General features: G+C 43.5%; 1 long non-coding RNA gene across 1 annotated transcript in view; it reads right to left on the bottom strand.

The window, feature by feature from the left end:
* The window catches only part of LOC110255702, a 36,064-nt gene extending 16,128 nt beyond the window's left edge, over positions 1-19,936 (bottom strand). The window contains exons 1-2 of the long non-coding RNA XR_002336396.1: positions 19,144-19,936; positions 16,668-16,751 (exon numbers count right to left, since the gene is read on the bottom strand). This is a non-coding gene — a long non-coding RNA (uncharacterized LOC110255702). The remainder of the gene's footprint in view (positions 1-16,667; positions 16,752-19,143) is intronic.

Consider the following 22,360-nt stretch of genomic DNA (forward strand, 5'->3'; position numbering starts at 1 on the left):
TTCGAGCCACACCACAGCTCACGGCAATGCCACTGAGTGAGGCCAGGGATCGAGCCTGCGTACTAGTCGGGGTTCGTTACCGCTGAGCCGCAATAGAAACTCCTGATTACACAGTTATTAAATGTTACTTAAGAGTGTTGTCTCCTTTATTTAACTGGGTTATTAACAGAGCTATTTCACTTTCAAGCCACAAGAGAAATCCTAATCATACTGCACTCACTTTTAGGCAGGCCTGGTGATGCTGGTACTACTTCTCTTTAGCCACGTACTAGGGTTATCCCGAGACTGAGCAAGTGGAACCACAGGCTGTATTCAGAGCACACAGGCCTTTGGCGTGACTCAGGAATTAGCCCAGGCCGGTCACTTACCCCTTTGAAAACATCACCGAAAAAACTGGAGCTGTGGGGTATATTTCCCAAGGAACAACTCAGCTGCCCAAAGAGATAGGGAGAAAATGGACGCACATGGGACTCAGCTGGGAATGCTTGAGATGCCTACTTTTTACAGCTCTTTCTTGTGTCTCTCCATCCTTGTTCCTGGCACAGGCCTGGAGCAGGCCTTCCTAAGGGGCTCCCAGTTCTTCAGTGCTCATGACATACTAGCCAAGCATTTTATCTACATTATTTCACTGGGTTTTTCATAACAATCACACAACATAAGGAGTGTGGCTCCAATTTTATAGATTGTGAAATAAAAGCTTAGAGCAATATGACTCAGATCCATAAACTGTTAATGTCCTCAGTGAGGTTAGAGCAGAAGCTGAGATCGCCTACCGGTGTTTGTAGCAATTAGACATTGCTAAGATAGTTCTATCGTACTTTGCAACAGTATCAGTCCACAATAGATTTGAAATACAGAAGAAAGGAAGGATGGAAAGAAGGAAGGAAGGGGAGATGGAAAGAGGGAGGGATTGGGAAAGAGAGAGAAAGCAAGGAAAAAAAAGGATCCTTCCCTTAAACAGCTTGAGAAATATGGGCTGAGACATTAAATGATTAGTCCAAAGCTGCACCTCAGGTAAGTGTCAGCATCAAAGTTTATCCTCTCTCCTGGCTTCAAAGCCCTTGTTCTTCTGAATGACGTTCTACGGCTTCCCAATTTGATAAGGATGATGAGTTAGGAAAGAAACGAACCAGCCATCGGATGCCGACTAGTCATTATTTTCAGGAGACTGAGGAATGCAGACTTCAGAATGAGAAGGGCTGAAATAAGAAAAGAAGCTCTCACTCCACGGGCAGGCCTCTGGCTCCTGTGTAGTCGCCAGCACCATCATCTTTGGGCCATGGTTATCATGGGCAACATTAACTAAGAGACGAGAGTTGTTTTACGCGCTTAACACGAATTGCCCCGTGACCCCAGGACAACTCAGTGAGGCAGGCACTGTTTGGCTAGGCAGCAGCAGAGCCAGGATCCAAAGACGACATGCTGGACACCAAAGCCTTGGCATTAACCGCTATCCTCGACTGTTCCCACCCATGATACATGACAGAGTCACAAGGATGTCTGGGAAGGTGCTGGAGCTTGTTTGTGAATAATGGGGACTTGGAGATCAGACTAACTGGGTTTGAATTTAGTTCAAGAGCTGTGCAATCTTAGACATGTTTCTTAACCTCTCTGTGTTTCAATGATCACGTCTGTTAAATGGAGGTATGACCTGTCTCAAAAGCATACGGTAAATAATGGTAAGGATTCAAATTTCTTAAGTGCACAGCTTGGTACATAGCGTTCAATAAATTGTAGCTATCAGTAATATTGTTAAAATTATATGTCAGTATTTTTCAGGCTAACACGAGAATGAAAAAACAATGGGGAGTATTATAGCTTGCTGGTTTTGACTCTTGGTCAAATTCTGCTTTTCTTATTTTCTTTATTTCTTGGTCTTGCTTTTCTTTCCTTCCTTCCTTCCTTCCTTCCTAGGGCCGCACCTGCAGCATATCAAAGTTCTCAGGCAAGAGACGGCATCAGAACTACAGCCTCTGGCTTACACCACAGCCACAGCAATGTGGGATCTGAGCCGTGTCTGCAACCTACACCACAGTTCACAGAAATACCAAATCCTTAACCCACTGAGAGAGGCCAGGGATCGAACCCATGTCCTCGTAGATCCTAGTCGGGTTCTTTAACTGCTGAGCCAGGAAGGGAACTCCAAATTCTGCTTTTCTTAATCATGTGTGGCTTTATGGCATCCCAACATGCTATGCCAGGGCAAAACTAACCTAACACAGCCTTCCTGTTTGCTAGGATGCTACGATCTTTATTTCAGGCTTTCTTATTTGATTACATTGCTCCTCTTTTAAATACTGAATTAAGTAGACCTCAAAAAATATCAGGAAGCTCTTACTTCAAGAAAAGGAAAACCATTATTCATGCACTTGTTTTTTAATGACCAAGATATTTATGATTTTGGGTCTAAGAATGTAAGCTCCAAAAAACATCTTCTGCAACACTGCCTAGTGCATAGTAGGTAATTAATTAATCAATTAATACCTGTAGAATAAATGTATCTTACTGGCAAGTTATCTTCCTTTCAATCATATATGTCTGCTGTTTCAGATATGTATTGTTAAAAAGAAAAACCAGCCTTTGCTGTTTTTCTACAAGAAACCTGTTTATCATGCCACCTTCTGTATTTCTCTGCATTAAGCAGAAAAGAGCAGCCCGGGGCTACAGACTTGGGCTTCAGCGGTAGGCGTATGCCACCCTGACCCTCCAAGTCTTTCCTGCCTGCGGGGTGGGAGTGCCGGCTGCTGCAAGCTGCATGCTGCGTGTGCCCAGCCTCCAGTCCCTGAGTCACCCTTACATCGCCCTGAGTCAGGCTCTTAGGGATTAAGGCCGGTTCGTCAGATCCTGCTGCCGCATCCGCCCTGCCTGCGCTCTGCTCACTGCATCCCTTCGGCCACTCCCAGCTCTGCAGTCTGTGCAGGAAAGACGGGGCGCGGCGGGGCGGGGGCAGGCCTGGCGGTAGGAGCAGGACCACGTTGCTGCCACTCAGATCACCCTCAGCCCTCCCCCTGAGGCCTTCCTCGGCGACTCTGCGGCCCTTTCCGGCTCTCCTGCCTTTTCTGCCGGCTGTTCATTTACAGATCTCTCTCCATCTCCTTACAAGGACTCAAGATTCAGCGGTGCCTCTCTTCCGGCTTCACTGAACTTTCTGGGGTAATAAACTAAAGAAAGAAGTTGATGTTCGAGTAAATAAAGTGTATTGTCCCCAGTGATGTAATACGAGTGTCTGACTCCCCAGATCTTTGGCCCATAATTTCCTCATCTGTGAAATGAGAAGTTTTGGACCAATGTTTCTGGTCCTGAAACTCGATGCCTTGAGAATCTGATTCTTTTGGTCTGGATGGGGCCTGGGAAACTCTGTTCTTAAAAACTCCCCATGTTGTTTGGATGGGCAGCCAGGCTTTGCCCATCATTGGACAAGATCATTTCCAAGGTCCTTCTAACGCTAAAATTCTATGAATCGAGATCATTTTCTCCCCAAATCTTTTTGAAACAAAAAAAAAAAGGAATTTATTAACCACATAGGTTTAGCTGGACCATGACATAGGTTTAGCTGGACCATGAAAAGACTCTTGAGAAAGAGTCTTATGGTGTCATTTTGGTAAAAAGGAAAGGTTTCTATCTCTTTTTTCAAACCAGGTACACCCGGGCAACGGCAGAACTGTTTGTGTTTAAGCATGAATTTTGTAAGCACGAAAGTTTGTCTTGAAAAATTCCAAACCGAACGGAAGTCTCAAGGCAGAGCCCACACTCTGCGGCCTCTCCCGCGGGGCTATGTCCAGGGTCCCCGGGGAGAACGCGGTCGGCTCGCTGGGTCAGCAGGATGTGAGTGCTCCCATGCCACTCACAGGCACAGCCGGCCAAGTTCACTGTGAGCAGCACTTCCTGCCTTGTTTGTGAGCTACGAATGCATCAGGAAATAAAATTTGTCAAATTAAAGTTTCTGGGTGAACCCTTTGTTAAAGAAAGCTACATTATTTATTGCATTAGTGACAAGGCCAAAAGCGAGAAACCATGCATGAATCTCTTCCCTCAAAAATATTCAGAAAATGGCAGGGAGGCCAGATGTTTCCTTTCTCTGTGGCAAAGGGCCTGAGAACAATAGGTCGGGGAAAGGACTTTGAAAGGTCTGCTTGGACTGCTTTCTCAGTGCCTGGGGATGCTAGGAAGTTCCACAAGGGTATTGCACCCCTGGATCCTAGGACAAGGCCTGGCACATAATAGAGGCTCAGTAAATATTAAACAAATATATGGATCAGACGGTTTAGATCATGTAAAGTCTGCTACCTGCTGAGAGTTAACTCAGGAAAAACTCTACTAAATTATAAGCCCGTGGAGTTTCTGTTGTGGTCAGTGTGTTAAGGACCTGATGTAGTCTCCATGAGGATGAGGGTTCAATCCCTGGCCCTACTCAGTGGGTTAAGGATCTCACAGATGCAGCTCAGGTCTGGTGTTACCGTGGCTGTGGCATAGGCCTACAGCTCCAGCTTTGATTTGACCTCTAGCCTGGGAACTTCCATATGCCATAGTTGTGGCTATAAAACTAAACTAAAATAAAGTATAAGCTCAAAAAGGCAGAGACTGGATCTTATTCATTTTATGGGCATTGACACTGTTATCAGTAAACATTTGTTGAAATGAGTTGGCCAAGAGCTCTTCCAGTTAGTGGGGGGAAGTGAGACAACACAGTAGCTAGAAGAAGAGGTTACGAAAGTCTATAAATATATAATATAAATACAGCATTTCTTGAACCTTTAAGGGCATCTAATTGGCAATGGTAATATTTAATAAGAGGAAGCATTTTTCAAGGTAATAGGTTTTTAAATATTAATACAATAGAGTTTTAGGACAAAACACTGAGTGATTTACAACAGTGAAGGAGTGAATTGTCCTCATTCAACAAGGAACTTGTTAAATCAACTATGATGCTCTCCTGCAATTACATTTTTAGTTAAAATCGTGTTTTAACTAAATATGAACAATTAACAAATATTTAAGGTCATGGGGAAATTTACAAACATTAAATCAAAAAGATGTAGTAGCAGAAACTATTGATTCCTATGCATCCTGTTTCCCTCCCGCTTCATAGCAAAAGTTTTGACAAGGCTTCTGCCTCCGCTGTATAGCTACGTGCTTCAGGGAGCCAGCCCTGCCCGGGAGACCCAATCATCAGTGGTTGCCATGAGTGCCCCTTGCCGGGTAGGCTGAGGCAAGGGAAAGTAGTTGATCATTTCAAGCCAGTGAGGTGGTTTGAGGTGGGGAGGAAGCTTCTGGAAAAGTTGTCCTTCATCTTTTGAAGCGACATAGGAAACCAAAGTTCTGCTTCTACTAAATGTTGGTGGGTCTGCACCTGTGGCAGCCACTGTGCCTAAGGCTGAACCAAGCTGGCACCAGAAGGTGGGAAGATGGGAAGGCCTAGATGGGGGAGGGGTGGCTGCTGATCTGCTGGTCCCTCAACCTTGGCATCATCTGCTATAGGTCGGTGGCCAAAAGTCAATTCATCAAGCGCCCACCTCCTGTTATCGATTCCCCATACAGCCAATGTGCCGAATTTACTCACTCATTTCAACTATTTATTCATTAATTTATTTGTATGGCTGCCCCCACAGCATATGAGAGTTTCCAGGCCAGGGACTGAATCCAAGCCACAGCTGCAACCTATGCCCCTGCTACAGCAATGCTAGATCCTTTAACGCACTGTGCCAGACCATGGATTAAACCCATGCCTCCACAGCCACCTGAGCTGCTGCAGGTGGATACTTAACCCACTGTGCCACAGCAGAAACTCCTATTTCAAGTATTTAGATATTTAGATACAATGAACTGATTTTCATTTAGTCTTCAAACCAGCACTTAAGGAATATTCAATTTATCTTAGTCCCAGTCCCTTGTTGCTATCACTTGAGGCTGGCTTTTAATGAAATGTCCTGCTTAAGAAGTCACTTTATCTCTGGACTTATGTGAACCAATTATTTCTTATTGCTTAGGCTAAACGAATACCGAGTCCTGGTTTTCTCTTTCTTGAAGCTAAGAGCATATTAATACACGTCGGTTGAGAGAGAGAGAGAAAGAGGAAGAAAGAGAGGGACTTATTTCTGAATTGCAGGAATGGGAATATGATTGATTTGTGCATTGATTGTTTATCTTTGCACGTTCCTATATTTTCCATTGATTAAAATAATGAACATGCGTTGCTACTATGAATGAAGTTGAAAACTCTTATTAAAAACTACAAATGGTCTAAGTGCTAATCTCAGAGGGTTGTAAGATCGCTGAGAATCGGTATCAAGTTAAGCTTGGTGAGTGGTGTGGCTGGGAGCAGGGAAGGCGTCCCAAAGGAGAAACCATGGACTTAATTCTAGACGAATGAGCATGCATACGACGAGTCGGAGGAGGCGAGGGTAAAACCTCTGACTTCACTTCATTGTTCCTGGTTTGGTGGACGAAGACTAGGGCCACACTTTCAGAATATGTATTGTCTCTTCCGTGCCTTACGCTTCTCACATATGCCATCTGCTTTCACCACCGCCATCACCTTGAAAGCAGGGATTACGACCTCCGTTTTATAGAGGTAAGGACTGAGGCTCAAAAGCTCACACAATTAACAAATGTTAGAGCCGTTGTAATGCAGGTCTGACATTAAACACCATGCGCAGCAGCCCTCCCAGAGGAGCTTGGTGGGGGAAACCAGAGGATGCTAGGGCTGCAGAGACCATTCAGATAAAGAACTGCTGTGATTGTGAGTGACTGAAACCCAACTCAAAGCACTTAAGTCAAAGCAGAATTTACTGTCTTCCATAGAGAGGGAGTCTGAATAGAGTGGAACCGGCATCAGGCATGGCTGTACCCAGGGACTAAGGTTGTAGCCGGTACAGGAAATATTTCTCCTACGAAAGGAGAGAGTGTCTCAAGAGTGCAGAGAAAGGACCATAGGAAAGATGCCTCTGGGATGCCAATGACTATCCTCTGCCATCCTCAAACCTGAGCCTCCAAAGAAGCAGCTTCTCAAAGTCGGCATGTAACTAAGGTCAAGGTGGGCCAAACACCATCCAAAAATGTGTGGAAAGGATCTGTATCCTTTTTTATTATTCATTGTTGATATATCACTGTTATCTCTCCTTAAAAAGATTCTATTGCCTAAGAAGTCTGGACACAGCGCCTTTGTCTTTGTTTCCACAGACAGAGGAAATGAACTCACACTTCCCAGCATCCAGCAGTAAAGCACACTGACCACAGGGTGACCTTTCAATGGAAGGCTCTTGTTAGCATGAGGCAGAACGCCTGTTTTCCAACCTGGTGTAGAGTATTTCTATTTTAGAAACTTTAGATTAAACCATGGCTGCAAGAAAGGGGACTACCTACTTTCTTTTCCTTCTACTTAGTCCCTAGATCAGGAGTGGGCAATTTTTTTCTATAAAGGAATCAAATAGGAAGGCTTTTTGGCTTTGCAAACTATGTCGTCTCTGTAGCAATGACTCAACCACAGGCATAGGGCAAAGGCAGCCATGGACAAAATGTAAACCAATGAGCATGGCTGTGTTCCAATAAAATTTCATTTTCAAAAACAGGAAGTAAGCCAGATTTGATTTGCAAGCCTTGGTTTGCCAATCCCTGCCCTAGAGCACTGATTTTTTTTTTTTTTTTTTTTTTTTAGGTTGCCAATTAAAAAGCACAATTTTTTTTCTTTTTAGGGCCACACCCATGGCATATGGAAGTTCCCAGGCTAGGGGTCAAATCAGAGCTGCAGCTGCTGGCCTACACCACAGCCACAGCAATGTGAGATCCGAGCTGTGTCCGTGACCTACCACAGCTCACAGCAATGCTGGATCCTTAACCCACTGATCAAGGCCAGGGATTGAACATGGGTCTTCACGGATACTAGTCAGGTTTGTTACTGCTGAGCCACTACAGAAACTTCAAAGCACCATTTTTTTTTTTTTAAACCCACACACAGTAAGAGAATTTCACATTTTATACGGGTGTATTCTGTTTGTGTTCTGTCTTGATGGTTACCTAAAAGAATCAGCCTGAAATGGGAATTATTGTTAAGCACTGTTTTATGTTTCTGTTGATTCCAGAAAAGGAAATAACCTTATCAAGGCATGTAGCTTTGAAGTTTTTAATTAATAAAACTATTTTAATAGAAAAATAAATTTAAAGTTTTAAAACTTGCATTCCTGGAGTTCCTGCTGTGGCACAGTGGAAACGAATCTGACTAGTAACCATGAGGTTGCAGGTTTGATCCCTGGCCTCGCTCAGTGGGTTAAGGATCCCACGATGCCGTAAGCTGTGGCGTAGGCCGGCAGCTATAGCTCCAATTGGAACCCTAGCCTGGGAACCTCCATATGCCTTGGGTGTGGCCCTAAAAAGCACACACACACACAAAAAAAAAAACCCAAAATACAAACTTGCATTGCAAATGTAAATTAGATGACGAAGAAGAACTATGCAATCTGAACTCTGAGTAGATGGACTGGTCATAAATTTCAGGGACCAACAAACATGTTTTCCTTATTGTGAAGGGGAAATTGACTGATGAAAGAAGAATTGCTTTTTTAAATCTCTAGAAATTCCTCCCCAGTGACAGATGCAGAATTTAAAATTTGTTTACACACTATAGCTAGTTTTTTAAAATAGATAACACTATATATATGTATATGTATGTAGGTAGCTAGATAGATGGCTAGATAGGGTTTTTTTGGCCATGCTCAGGGCGTGTCAAAGTTCCTGGGGCCAGGGATCGAACCCACGCAACAGCAGCAACCAAGGTCGCCACAGTGACAATGCTGGATCCTAAACCTGTTGCACCAAAGGGGAACGCCCAACGTTTACTAATATACAGCTTTAAATGTACACACCATCTTGGTTAAACTTAAAAAAGCTCAGTTTGGGTGACTGCTACTATCATTTTCTTCTACCAAGGCGAAAACGTCTTCAAAAATATAAAAGCTTATTCACATGTACATAGTAACCTCAGAGACTATTGCCTTTACTTTCAGACATAACGTAATATCAGGATCAGGAGGGTTACCTGATTTTTCCCAAGTCGCACATCTAGTGATCAAGAGAGCTAGAGCCAGAATCTAGATGTTGAAACTCCAAGTCCATACTCATATCTACCAGATTTACCAAAAGGCCCTCATGCAGACTTTTCTAATCCTGTTGCTTTACAGATTTTAAAAAACTGAATAGCGACCCTCCCGGCGGGGCTGCTGCCGAGCCGCTCTTTCGGAGCCGCGCTGCAATAAAGTTGGTTGAGAAAATAAAAAAAAAAAAAAAAAAAAAAAAAAAAAAACTGAATAAAAGAACAAACCATTTCCATTTTCAGTTGCAACTTAGAGCTATCTTTTGAAGATCACAACAACAAAAAAATGATAATATGTGTTTGGGGCAGATTACTTAAATCTGTAGAACAAAGAGGTGGAACTAGATATGGGGTTTCAAGCTGTGCTCTGTGGATTCCTAAATGCTCAGGTGGACCACAGGAATCAGGACGTTCTGAATAAGTCTTCCACAATCGCTGTCATGTTTTTGGCCCAAGAATGAAAACTGACTGTCCAAGAAGGCTGTGTACTGGTTTTAATATTTTACTTTGTTCTAGTAGTGAACCCTGTAGCATTTTATTTGAAAAATTATTGCTTTGCTAAATCATTTTCTAGGTTAGATCATTTTTTTTCCCGTTTTCATATTTTGTGACACTGATTTCAGAATCAAATCTCTATCTGAGAGTGGAAAACATGCAGGGAGGGAAACAATTGTTTTAAAAGAAAACTAGTTTTGATTATTCCCATACATTGATGATTTGGATAAAATCTATCCTGAGTCTTCAATGTATTCTACAGTTTTAGAGTAACTTAAATATATGGTATGTGGTTAATAAACATTAAATAATAAACGTTAATGTTTATTAATAAACATTAGTTGAATGAATGAATGAGTGAGTGAATGGATGAATGACTTCAGATGTAAAAGTCTTGGGAGGGAGGGTGTGATGACCACAGCACTCAGTGATGTGCAAGAGCCAGGGCAGCAAGATCCAGCTCTCTGGAAGCTAAGTTTCCATTCCTACTGCCTAATGGTTTTTCCTTTTATGAATACTTTTTCTTGCGGCAAAATAGGCATGACATAAAATTTACCATTTTAACTATGTGTAGGTGTACAGTTCCGTGGCATTGAGCATATACACATCGGTGTATATACACATTGGTGTGAGTGCATTTCCATCAGTGTGACGGTCACTGCTACCCACCACCAGAAGTGAGTTCAACCCAGATTTCTCTCGAGTCATAGATAGGATGTCTGGGCGAAATGACCTTATAAAAATTTCTCCGGATACAATGTTAACTAAACTATTTTTTGTATAGACTCTAAGATGGGTGGATGGAAATTCTTCTCCTGCACAAAGGATACTCCTGAGTGCCAAATATATAGATGGTAATTTAAGGACATAAAATAAAATCAAGAAATTCAGAAAAAATAAATAAATCACCCATTCTTCGATCAGGAATGTCATGTGTGAGTGGATGTTACATGACTCTATTTTTCCAAAATAAATGGAAACCCTCCAAGTCCAAGATTATGTAGGAGAGCCATGTCTAACCCCTCCTTCAACACTCCCTTCCATCACTCTCCGTGACTCACCTAAGCAGTCCCCTTGGGTTCTGTCTGATTCCTACACCCAAGAGAGCACAATATTCCCATTGGAACAATTCAACATTGCCGTTGTTTCTCACTGCCAAATGGCATTTTGTCACATAGTTGTCACCCTCAGACAACAGATGTGGCTAGTCTATTTCACACAATACTGCTCTGTCTTGATCCCCATTGTGGTCCTAGAGAAAATAGGCTTAGTCTGAGTCTGCTGTGTGCTCAAGTTGCCTCTTTAGTGAATACAGGCATGGTGCCAGCCCGAGGGGCTGGGTTGGAAGGAACACTGAGCCCCAGCCTCAACTCAACCAGCCTCCACAGATCCTGTGGGGCTTGGCTTTCGTCTTGGTGGCTGGTTTGGAAACCCATTTTTCTCAAGATAAGTTTTAAATAGACTTTATTTTTCAGATCAACAAAATTGAGTGGGAAGTAGAACGAGTTCCCCTACAGCGGTGTCATACAGAATAATTTCACTGCTCAAAAAATGCTCTGTATGCTGCCGATCCCTCCCTCCCTCCTCTCCAACCACTGGCAACCACTATTTTTATGTATCCATGGTTTTGTTTTTTCCAGAATGTCATAAGATTGGAATCATACAGCATGCGGTGTTTTCCAACTAGTTTCTCTCACTTAGCAATATGCATTTAGGTTTCCTTCATGACTTTTCATGGCTTGAGAGCTCCCTTTTCCTCCTTCCTTCCTCCCTCCCTCCCTTCCTCCTTTCCATTCCCTTCTTTTCCATCCTTCCTTCTTTTTTCTTTTTATATGTAGACATAAGTTTTTCAGCTCAGTTGGGTAAATACCAGAGCGTGATTCCTGGATTATGTGGTAAGACTATGTTTAGTTTTGTTAAGAAATGGCTAAACTATCTTCCAAAGTGGCTGTACCATTTTGCATTCCTACAAGCAGAGAGTTCCAATGCTCCTGGCCAGCATTTGGTGTTGTCAGCAATCTAAATTTTGGCCATTCTAACAGGTGTGTGTTGGTAGCACGTGGTTGGTTTCATTAGCATTTCCCTAATGACACATGGTGAAGAGTATCTCTTCCTATGCTTATTTGCCATCTGTGTATCTTCTTTGGTGAGGTTTCTGTTCCGATCTTTTAGCCATTTTTAAATCTGGTTGTTTGTTTTCTTACAGTTGAGTGTTAACCGTTCTTTATTTTGGATAACAGTCCTTTATCGGATGTGCCTTATGAAATATTTCCTCGCTGGCTTATTCTCTCAACAGTGTCTTTCACAGAGCAACCTTAAGACAATTTTATTTCTGGAAACTCACTGTCCTTCTGTGCTGCTGGACTTTTGTCTGGATCATGCTGCTGGCCGTCTGCTGGACTATCATCTGGATAGTCTGGAGTATTATTACCAAAACTACACTCTCTTAAAATTCCCTCCCTAGAGACTGTGTTCTTCTTAAACCAATTGAACTGCATCATCCCCAAAAATCAATTTCGGGTATCAGGGCTCTCCAGCCAACCTCTATTCAGTTACAGAAGTCTCTCTTAGATTCTAACGCATGACATGCCTGTCCAGACAACCTACATTTGCTAAAGGGGCCACGCAAGTGATCCATGACAGGACAAAGATCTGATTTAAAAGAAAATTTTTTGATTAAAAATAGAGTTGATGGAGTTCCCATTGTGGTTCAGTGGTAATGAAGCCGACTAGTATCCATGAGGATGCGGGTTCGATCCCTGGGTTCGCTCAGTGGGTTAAGGATCCAGTGTTGCCGCAAGGTGTAGAGACGTGGCTTGGATCCCTTGTTGCTGTGGCTGTGGTGAAGGCCAATGGCTGCAGCTCTGTTTGGACCCCTAGCCTGAGAACTTCCATATGCCTCAGGTGCAGCCCTAAAAAAGCAAAAAATTAAAAATAAATAAAAAATTAAAAAATACAGAGTTGAAACTATACGTTTGATACTGTCATGGTAGATACATGTCATGTACACTGAGTACAAGTATACATGTCAGGTGCCAGTTATGCATTAGGCAACATCCACTGACTATACTACCTAAGAGTGAATCCTAATGTAGCCTATGGACTTGGGTTAATAATAATACATCAATATTGGCTCATCAATGATAAGGGATACACCCCAGTAATTCAAGATGTTAACAACAGAGGAAATTGTGTGTGTGTTGGAAGGGGAGTACAGGAGCATAGAAGAACTCTCTGCTTTATGCCCAATTTTCGGAAAACTCACAACTGCTCTGAAAAATAAAGTCTACGATGAAAAACAAATACACTGCCTCAAACTTACAGTTTTATTTACATTTCAGATTAGTTGACTTGTTCCAAGAACATGCTTAAAAAGGAAAATGCAACAACAAAAACTTAAAACCATCAATTCAGTGAAGTAGAAAGCTAATTACTTGAATAATTAAGTAATTAATTATTATAGACAAACCTCCCCTCCCCCATTCTTTGCTAAGTGATTCAACTGACACAGTTGAAATTTCATCTCACTGGTGGAGCCTGGAACATACTTGAGACTTCAGAAAGAGTAATTCTAAGAGGGTTCCCCAAGAGTTCCACCCTGGGTACACACGGCTTGGATAATCCCCTCCTTTTGAATGTGGGGGGAAACTTTGCATCTGAAGGTAGCTGTTCCCTTGATTGGATTATGTCACGTGGCAAATGCTGATGCATAGCCACCTCCTGACTGCACTCCATCTCCTAAGACACGCCTGCACAAGCCTCTAAGGAGACTAGAGTCAGAGCAATGGGCTTCCTCTGGCCCAGAAACCTGCAAACAGCCACGCTGTGTCCTGCCTTTGGGTGCCACGTGGCAGGAGACCAAGTGGGCTCAGGAACCGAGTCCAGTTTCCAGCAAAGAAAACAGGGGCCTTGGTCACATGGGGCAAGGAACTGAATTCTGCCAAACACTTAATGGGCCTGGGAGAGGATCCAGAGCCTCACTTGGGAAGGGCAGCCACAGAAGACATTGCGATTGTCCAGCAGAGGACATGCCTGGACTCCTGACCCTTGCAAACGATGACCTAATAAATGCGTGTTATTTTAAGCCATTAAATTTGTATTAATGTGTTAGGCAGCAACAAAAAACTAATACAGAGGTCACAAAGAGGAGAGCCAGATTACAAGAAAGCTTGTCTGGTCTTGCTCCCTCTCCCAGGAGAAACCCTTGGACCCCATGGTCAGAGTTGTATCTGAAGGAGGCCTATTGTCAGCCTAAATCTTGCCAGTTGGCCAGAGGAAGAGCTCCAATCCGTGCTGCCCTCATGACTGCCTACGCAGCTGGAAAGGGAGCCACGTGCTCCATGCCCTCACCACCAGCCCGCCCTCGAAGAGGCTCGCTCACTTTTATTGGTCAAGGCTCAGACCATCTCCCCCTGGGAGATCCCAGAGCCCAGGGATCTAGCTATGTAAGTGCTAGAGAGACTCACTCACAGCTAATACAAGTAAATGAGCTAGATAGCAACAAGGAACCACTAACCACAGAGGTGGAATAATCTGGTCAGAAGGGAAGGACCAAGAGGACCAGTTAGAACAAAGGAACCTCTATGAAACAAGAAGCAGGAGAGAGCTTGGAAGAAACATGCTAGTTCATATTCACAATCAGAGTTGAGAGGCTATTGCATCCATTAAACAGAAAAACAAACCAACAAACCAAGTTTTCATCCAAAAGAAGGGCTATGAAAATAAATTATTGTTGGACAAAAAAATGTAAACCACAATTGCCAAAATAAAAAATCTAAATAACAACAATGAAGAATATAATAGGAAATCCCCAAATCTGAATAATATTGATGGAGTGTACGCACAAGAAAGAGAGACCATTAGAAAAGTACCTTGGAGTACCTTAAGAATAACCAGAGTTCTAAATGCACAAAAAAAAAAAAAAAAAAAAAAAAGAAGGAAGAAGTAGAGAATGAACAATCAATGGAATAATAATAGAAGATAATTCTTCAGAGCTGGAGAAAGGATTGCGTCTGCTGATGGAAAATGTTCACTGGGAGTTCCCACTGTGGCTCAGCAATTAAGAATCTGACAGTATCCATGAGGATGGGGGTTCAACCCCTGGCCTCTCGTAGTGGGTTAAGGATCTGGCCATACTGCAAGTTGGCTGGCATCTACAGCTCTACTTTGACTCCTAGCCTGGGAATTCCCATGTGCTGCAGGTGCAGCCTTAAGAAGAAAAAAGAAAATGTTTATTGACTAATGATGGCATTATCTTTTCTTCTTTTCCTTTTTTTTTTTTTTTTTTTTGGCTACTCCAAAGTTCCTGGGGCAGGGATCAAAAACACCCATTTCTAATATCAAGAACCATGAAGGGTGCAAGGTTTTATCAGAGTTTTACAAGCTAACAAAGGAAAGAATTATAACTTGGAATCATAGATATTCAGAGATTCAGAATATAATAAATAGTATACCAGCCATGTACACTTTCTGAATAATTTCTTGTGAAGGTACTTTAGTTAAATAAAACTTGAATCAGAGTAAAGATCAGAAGAAATGATTTGATATACAGGAAAGGACACTAAGTAGTGGAAATTCAATAAAACTTAGATTAAAAATCTGAATAAATTTTGAGAAACGAAATACGATGCAATTAAAAGTAATCTTGAAAAATAAGTCATACTGCAAGAAAATAATTGTTAGAGCATCTGGGAAATTGGGCAGATTCTTCAGTGAAACCTGGGGAAAGTGAAGAGGAAGGGGGGCAGTAAAAGCTTGCAAAAGGGGTCCCATTGGGGCAGGAAGTTCAGTACACTGTTATAATTTAATGTTAGATTCTAATAGAGAAACACAGGCTCACACATCTTTGATAGAATATAATAATTACCACCAGGAGAACGAAAATAATACATAGAACTGCCTAGTCAATAAATTAAAAAATGTAAAAACTGGTCTAATGAAGGATAAATCAAGAGAGGAAAATAAAAGAGTAAATCTCACAAGTTCTTATTACGAGGAAAATAAATTGTAACTATTTGTGGTGGTGGATGTTACCTAGACTTAAGTGTGATGATCCCTTTGTAATATACACAAATATTGTACATTGTACACCTGAAATATGTTATATGTCAATACACCTCAATTTAAAAAAAGAGAGCAAGGAGGTAAAAAAAAGAGGGGAACTTTCTGCAGTGGTCCCTCGTGGGACCTGCCTTCCACTGTGTCCTTCCTAACTTCTCCTCCAGAATCACCTGTACCAAAGGCCAAAGGCCAAAGCCCTGGGTGCTCAAATGGGCTTGGGGACAGAAGTGCTGGCCATTGAAATGGGCTTGGGGACAGAAGCACTGGACATTCAAATGGGCCTGGGGACAGAAGCACTGGGTGGTAAAATGAACTTGGGGACAGAAGCGCTGGGCATTAAAAGCTATGAATTAATGGCTGATGTCCCCTCATCCACCTGTGTCTGGTGGGTAAACTCACTGCGGGCCTGTGGAGGCCCTGTGGACTCTCTCTCGCAGGCACCACTGGCCTGAGACCGTGGGAAAGTCAGAATCCCACCACTCAGACTTGGGCAGGAGGGGAGTGGGGGGCTCCTCTGACAGCTCATGTCTAAACCACACTCTGGAGAGAGCTTTTCCAGAGATCGGTGTTTAGACACCCATGAAGCTAATTTTTTTTTTTTTTTTTTTTTTTTTTTGTCTTTTTTGTCTTTTTGCCATTTCTTGGGCTGCTCCTGCAGCATATGGAAGTTCCCAGGCTAGGGGTCGAATCAGCGCTGTAGCCACCGGAGTACACCAGAGCCACAGCAACACAGGATCTGAGCCGCGTCTGCGACCTACACCACAGCTCACGGCAATGCCAGATCCTTCACCCACCGAGCAAGGGCAGGGATCGAACCCGCAACCTCATGGTTCCTAGTCGGATTTGTTAACCACTGCGCCACCACGGGAACTCCATGAAGCTAATCTTACAGTGGACGCTGCTGTCACTCACCCGCTGTGGAGAGCCATGGGCGTGGGAACTGATGGACTGGATCAGCTGATCAGCTTAGGGAAGGGTCTATGATCATAATGCCATGATGGTTACATTGGTAAAATGTCACACATACCTCACCGAAAAGGGCTTCGGCAGCAAAAACAACAGCAACGGAAAAATGGACCCTCGTACAATCCAGTGGGTGGGTAGGGAAGTGCTTTGGAGGGAAGGGAGAGAAAAGAAACTATAATAGATGTTGAGTCTGTTGACTTTGACCCAGACATTCCTCTTTTATAACTGACCTTTTGGGCAATACTTGGTCATGGGTGTGTAAGGATTCAAAGACCTTCACTGCAGCGTTTTCTGTAATAGGGAAGCATCACCGAGGGGAATGTTTTCATTAAGTCTTTGTCAAGAGGAGATGGAAGAAATAACTTGAGGCCTCTTCAGCCAATGGCTGCAGCCAATATAAAAAAATGGGGTTGGTTTATACACATTAATCTGTAAAGTTATATAAAATTCATTAAGAAAGTCCACTGCATTAACGAATCCGACTAGGAACCATGAGGTTGCGGGTTCGATCCCTGCCCTTGCTCAGTGGGTTAACGATCCGGCGTTGCCCTGAGCTGTGGTGTAGGTTGCAGACACAGCTCGGATCCCGCGTTGCTGTGGCTCTGGTGTAGGCCGGTGGCTACAGCTCCGATTGGACCCCTAGCCTGGGAACCTCCATATGCCGCGGGAGCGGCCCAAGAAATAGCAAAAAGACAAAAAAAAAAAAAAAAAGAAAAAAGAAAGTCCACTGCAGAGCAGTATCTATTATGATCACATCCACATGTGTGTGTGTGTTTATACTTACAAAGAGGTCTGGTAGGACATTTTTGACCTCTCTGGTCTCTGGGGAGTGTGAGATTGTAAACGCTATTCACATTTTTCTTTTTTGCATTTCTGTTCTGCTTAATTTTTTCCACGACGAGAATGATAACTTCTGTTTTTTAAAAAATGACAGATAATCCATTTAGTGGAAAAGGATTATTTGGGGGATATGTTTGGAAATTTGCAGAAGGATCACTTCAGGCAGGGAAATGCTCGCTGGATAACTATTTGCTTTCCTATGTTACCTTGCTCATTTAATCTTAGCAACGTTATAGAAGTATTTTCCTAATTGATTTGCACAGAATAGATATCCCCATTTTGGGGGCTAATCTTATGGAATCCAAGACTAGGCCCACAAGCTCATTCTGGTTATTTAGTAATGTTTAAATTTCCCATGTTACATATTACTTATTATCATCAGATCATCACTATAACTATATAAAAAACTATATATTATTTCACTGATAATAACTATAAATATATATAAACTGCATATTGATGATCAGATGACAATAGGCTATGACAGGAAAGCTTAAAAAATGAGAATATATTGCTTCCAGGAGATTCAAGAAACTTTATGGGCATAATTGCAGCCAAATTTAATAGAGTCCTAAAAACTAAGTAGAGACAGAGGCTATGACCATTTTATAAGTGGAAAACTGAGGTAGTCTGAGCTAAGCACACACTGGCAAAATAAAAGCTTTGGGAATAGATGTAAAAGTGTTCTGTATTTTCCAAACAATCATCCAAAAGTCCCTCCCTCCCCTCCATTTTTTTTTTTTTTTTTTTTTTTTGGTCTTTTTAGGGCCTCACTCATGGCATATGGGAGTTCCCAGGTGAGGGGTTGATTCGGAGCTACAGCTGCTCACCTATGCCACAGTCACAGCATCTCCACGTAGGATCCGAGTTGAGACTGCGACCTCCACCCTCAGGCAACTCGGGATCCTTAACCACTGAGGCCAGGGATCGAACCTTCGTTACCACTGAGCCATGACCGGAACTCCCCTCCCCTCCCCTCCCTTTGAAACCATTCTGGTCAAAATTCTTGGTGGTTCTATTTTTCAGTCTGCCAGTAACCATTCAGTGACAAACATCACAGCAGTTAGGATACACAGCCACAATCATTTCGACTGGTCAGCAAGGTTGCCTCATGTGTCATTTGCATTCTTTCTAAACCTACAACAACGCTTCAGTCACAGAGATTTTGTCCTAGATCAATCCACGGGACTGTTTCTATTTAAAATATTGTTTGCTTTCTTTAAATAAAACACAAGTGCACGTAGGTAAAGAGACAGCAAGAGTGATCATTTTAAAAAGTCAAGGTTGAGAAAAGCCTGTCTTTCAGCCGTTCCTGAGAATTTTAGCAACTGTTTAACAACCTTTTCTGCAGATAGATTTCCAGGCGTGCGCTGGCATTTACAGCACTTCCCTTTTCTGATCTTTTGAGTCATCCGCAGACCCGACACCGGGTAAAAATGTGTGCTGGAGGGCAGGTTTCGTCTTGACCCCCATAGTCACTCCTCCTTAAGGCAACTGACTCAGGCTTCTTTGGGTTTTTTTTTTTTTTTGCCAGACAGTTTCTCTCTATATATGGTAATAAGGCTCAACAGGCGGCCGCTGCGCTTCCCGAGAAAACTGGAAAGAGAAGTCACGTGGGCAGGACTGGCGGCTGCCCTTGGCCCGGGGACCTCCTGGGCAGGGGAGAGTCGCGAGGCGAGTAGGAGGAAAGCACTTACCTCTTCCAGGAGCGACTTCCCTCCTCGCTGCCCACCCACAGCCCCCCGCTTCCGGGGGCGCTGTCCCCAGCCGGTGGCGCCACCTGCCGGCCTCGGTCCTGGTCCGGGCGTCCCCGCTGCCGGGTTCCTGCCCTGCTTACCTCCCTCCCTCCGTGCGTAGGGCATAGATCCTCGCTCACTTTTCAAAGCAATTCAATATTCGAGTCAGGTGAGGTCCACTGGCAGCTGCTTCCTACCAAATTGATGAAGTACAGTCCTATCCAGAAGTAGAAGGATAAATGAAATGTCTCCCTTACATAACTTGGGGGTTCTCAGCCCTGGGGTGTCAGGGCTATTCTGCGAAGGCTCTTGGGGGATGATGGCTTGGGGGATGATGGCTTTGGGGGAACAATCTCATTGCTGTTCATCCTGATTGTAGCTTCCATCTGTATATTCCCACCGTGCCCTTCCACCGGCACTTCCCCAATCCTGCCGTGCAAAAACCAATGCATAAATCAATGAATAATGACTGCACTGTAATCAATAGAAGCTCTCTCATCATGTCCACTTTCATTGTTTATTCCGTCCACTGTTTCCTTCCTGGGCAAAACAACATGAAGTCAATCAAACCAAAAACTTCAGAAAAACAACGTAAAGTGTGTGTACTTAGGTCTTTGTCTGAATATCCCTCTCTAAATTTTTTTTTTTTTTTTTAGCGGAATGCAGATAGCGGTAGGTATAAAAGCTGTGTTTTCTTATAAGAGATTAGAGGACAAAGATGTGAGCCATAGTGCTTAGTTTTCCATCCTGTGGTTTTCCTTCTTCCTCCCACCCTCCCTCCTCCTTCCCCCTTTCCTTCCTCCCTCTCCTTCCTCCCTTCCCCCCTCCTTCCTCTCTTCCCCCCTCCTTCCTTTCTTCCTTCCTTCCTCCCTTCCTTCCTTCCTCCCTCCCTTCCTTTGGCAAGGGATTGGGAAAAAAATAGTTATTGTCTACCATCTAGTGTACTGAGTTGGAATTGCATCTTGCCACTAAGATCCCATTCAGTGGCTAAAATTCATACCAATAGTGCCCTGATTCAGTTAAGGACTGATGGATTCTCCAAAGAAGCCTACTTTGAAGCTGCAGAGGGGTCCGCAGGTTAAAAACAACAACAACAACAACAACAAAAAAAACAACCAAAAACAATGAGTGTTCTTGGGTGTGGGTGTTTCTTTTTCATCACTCTAAATATATGGTGCCACTCCCTTCTGGTCTGCAGAGTTCTGCTGAAAAAAATCAACTGAGAGCCTTATGGAAGTTCCCTGGTCTGTCACCTGCGGCTTTTCCCTTGCCGCTTTTAGTGTTCTCTCTTCATCTTTAATTTTTGTCTTTGATGGCAATATGCCTTCGGTGCTCCTCTTTGGGTTCATCCGGTGTGGAAATTGGGACTTCCTGGCCTCTGGTGACTCTTTCTCCCAGGTTAGGGAGGTTTTCAGCTTTCACCTCTTCAAACATTTTTCTTAAGCCCTTTCTCTCTCTCCTCCTTTTAGCACCACTAGAATGTGAAAACAAACAACAATGAAAAAGATACAATGATAAGCATGGATTGCAAAACTGGAGAGCAGGAGTATATGTTAAATCAGGTGGGAAGAATCAAGAAAACCCCACTTACTGAACCCTGCGGTGAACAAGCCGTGTGCAGGGAGGAAATACTGTCATCATTAATGCGTCAGTTGTGTTCACAGTACTCTGGAGAGCGGGGGCTTGAAATGACTGCCCAAGAAAACAAAGCAAAGCAGTATCAGTCTATACTGTCAGAGCAGACCGCCTGGTTACTGCCCAGCCTAGCCCTGGTACCTCTTGATAGTCATCTAGGATTTTCTCTGTTTTCCTTTAGAGCGCTACTGTTCTCTCTCCATTTTTCTTTTTTTCTTTTTTTGTCTTGTCTTTTTGTTGTTATTGTTGTTGCTATTTCTTGGGCCGCTCCCGCGGCATATGGAGGTTCCCAGGCTAGGGGTTGAATCGGAGCTGTAGCCACCGGCCTACGCCAGAGCCACAGCAACGCGGGATCCGAGCCGCGTCTGCAACCTACACCACAGCTCACGGCAACGCCGTATCGTTAACCCACTGAGCAAAGGCAGGGACCGAACCCGCAACCTCATGGTTCCTAGTCGGATTCGTTAACCACTGCGCCACGACGGGAACTCCTCTCTCCATTTTTCTCTAGTCCCACTGCTAAGAATGGGGAATGGATGATTTTCCATATTCCTTTGTCTTAGCTCTAACCAGCTTGCAGGTTATTTGCCAGACTGATTTCCCTTAAACCACTTGGTCACCATCCCTTGAAATCCTTTTGGATCCTTATTTCTCTTTCTTCCTAAATACCTCTTCCATCTAGTTCCATTATTGATTGAATCTGGTCTCATCCTACCTATACATTACCCCCCGCCTTGAGCAACGCTGCTCACTGTTCCTTTCACGTCTTTAACGCAGCGCATCTCGTGGGGAAAGCCCGTCCTTTCCCCCTTGATGCAGGCAAATTCTCATCATTCAGGATCCAGGCCAGCTCTTGCCCCATCTGTGGACATCTTTCTTGCTGCAAAGTCTTAGCTGAATTAGAAGTTGTATTTTGTGACTTAGTCCTTCTGCAAATACTCTCCAGGAGTTTATTATTATTCCTCAGGTTTCAGTCCTAACTCCTCCAAACTCTATTGTGAAATATTTCAGGTCAGATACTCTTCTTTACCCCCTTTTCAGCCCCCACCCCTTGCTCCAGGGTCTACACTTCTAGGAGCTTGTTGATGGGTTTTCTTTTTTTTTTTTTTTTTTTTTGTCTTTTGTCTTTTTTTTTTTTTTTGTCTTTTGTTGTTGTTGTTGTTGTTGCTATTTCTTGGGCCGCTCCCGCGGCATATGGAGGTTCCCAGGCTAGGGGTTGAATCAGAGCTGTAGCCACCGGCCTACGCCAGAGCCACAGCAACACGGGATCCGAGCCTCGTCTGCAGCCTACACCACAGCTCACGGCAACGCTGGATCATTAACCCACTGAGCAAGGGCAGGGACCGAACCCGCAACCTCATGGTTCCTAGTCAGATTCGTTAACCACTGCGCCATGATGGGATCTCCTTGATGGGTTTTCTTGATCCTCAGCACAATTCTGCAAGGAAGATGCATCTGGTATTGTTATTCCCATTTTATGGATGAGGATGAGGCCCGGAGCATTTGTAAGAACTGTTCTTGTCAATGACAGAGCCAGGGCAGG

This window comes from Sus scrofa, chromosome 10 (assembly GCF_000003025.6).
Source record: "Sus scrofa isolate TJ Tabasco breed Duroc chromosome 10, Sscrofa11.1, whole genome shotgun sequence".
In the NCBI taxonomy this organism is placed as follows: Eukaryota; Metazoa; Chordata; class Mammalia; order Artiodactyla; family Suidae; genus Sus; species Sus scrofa.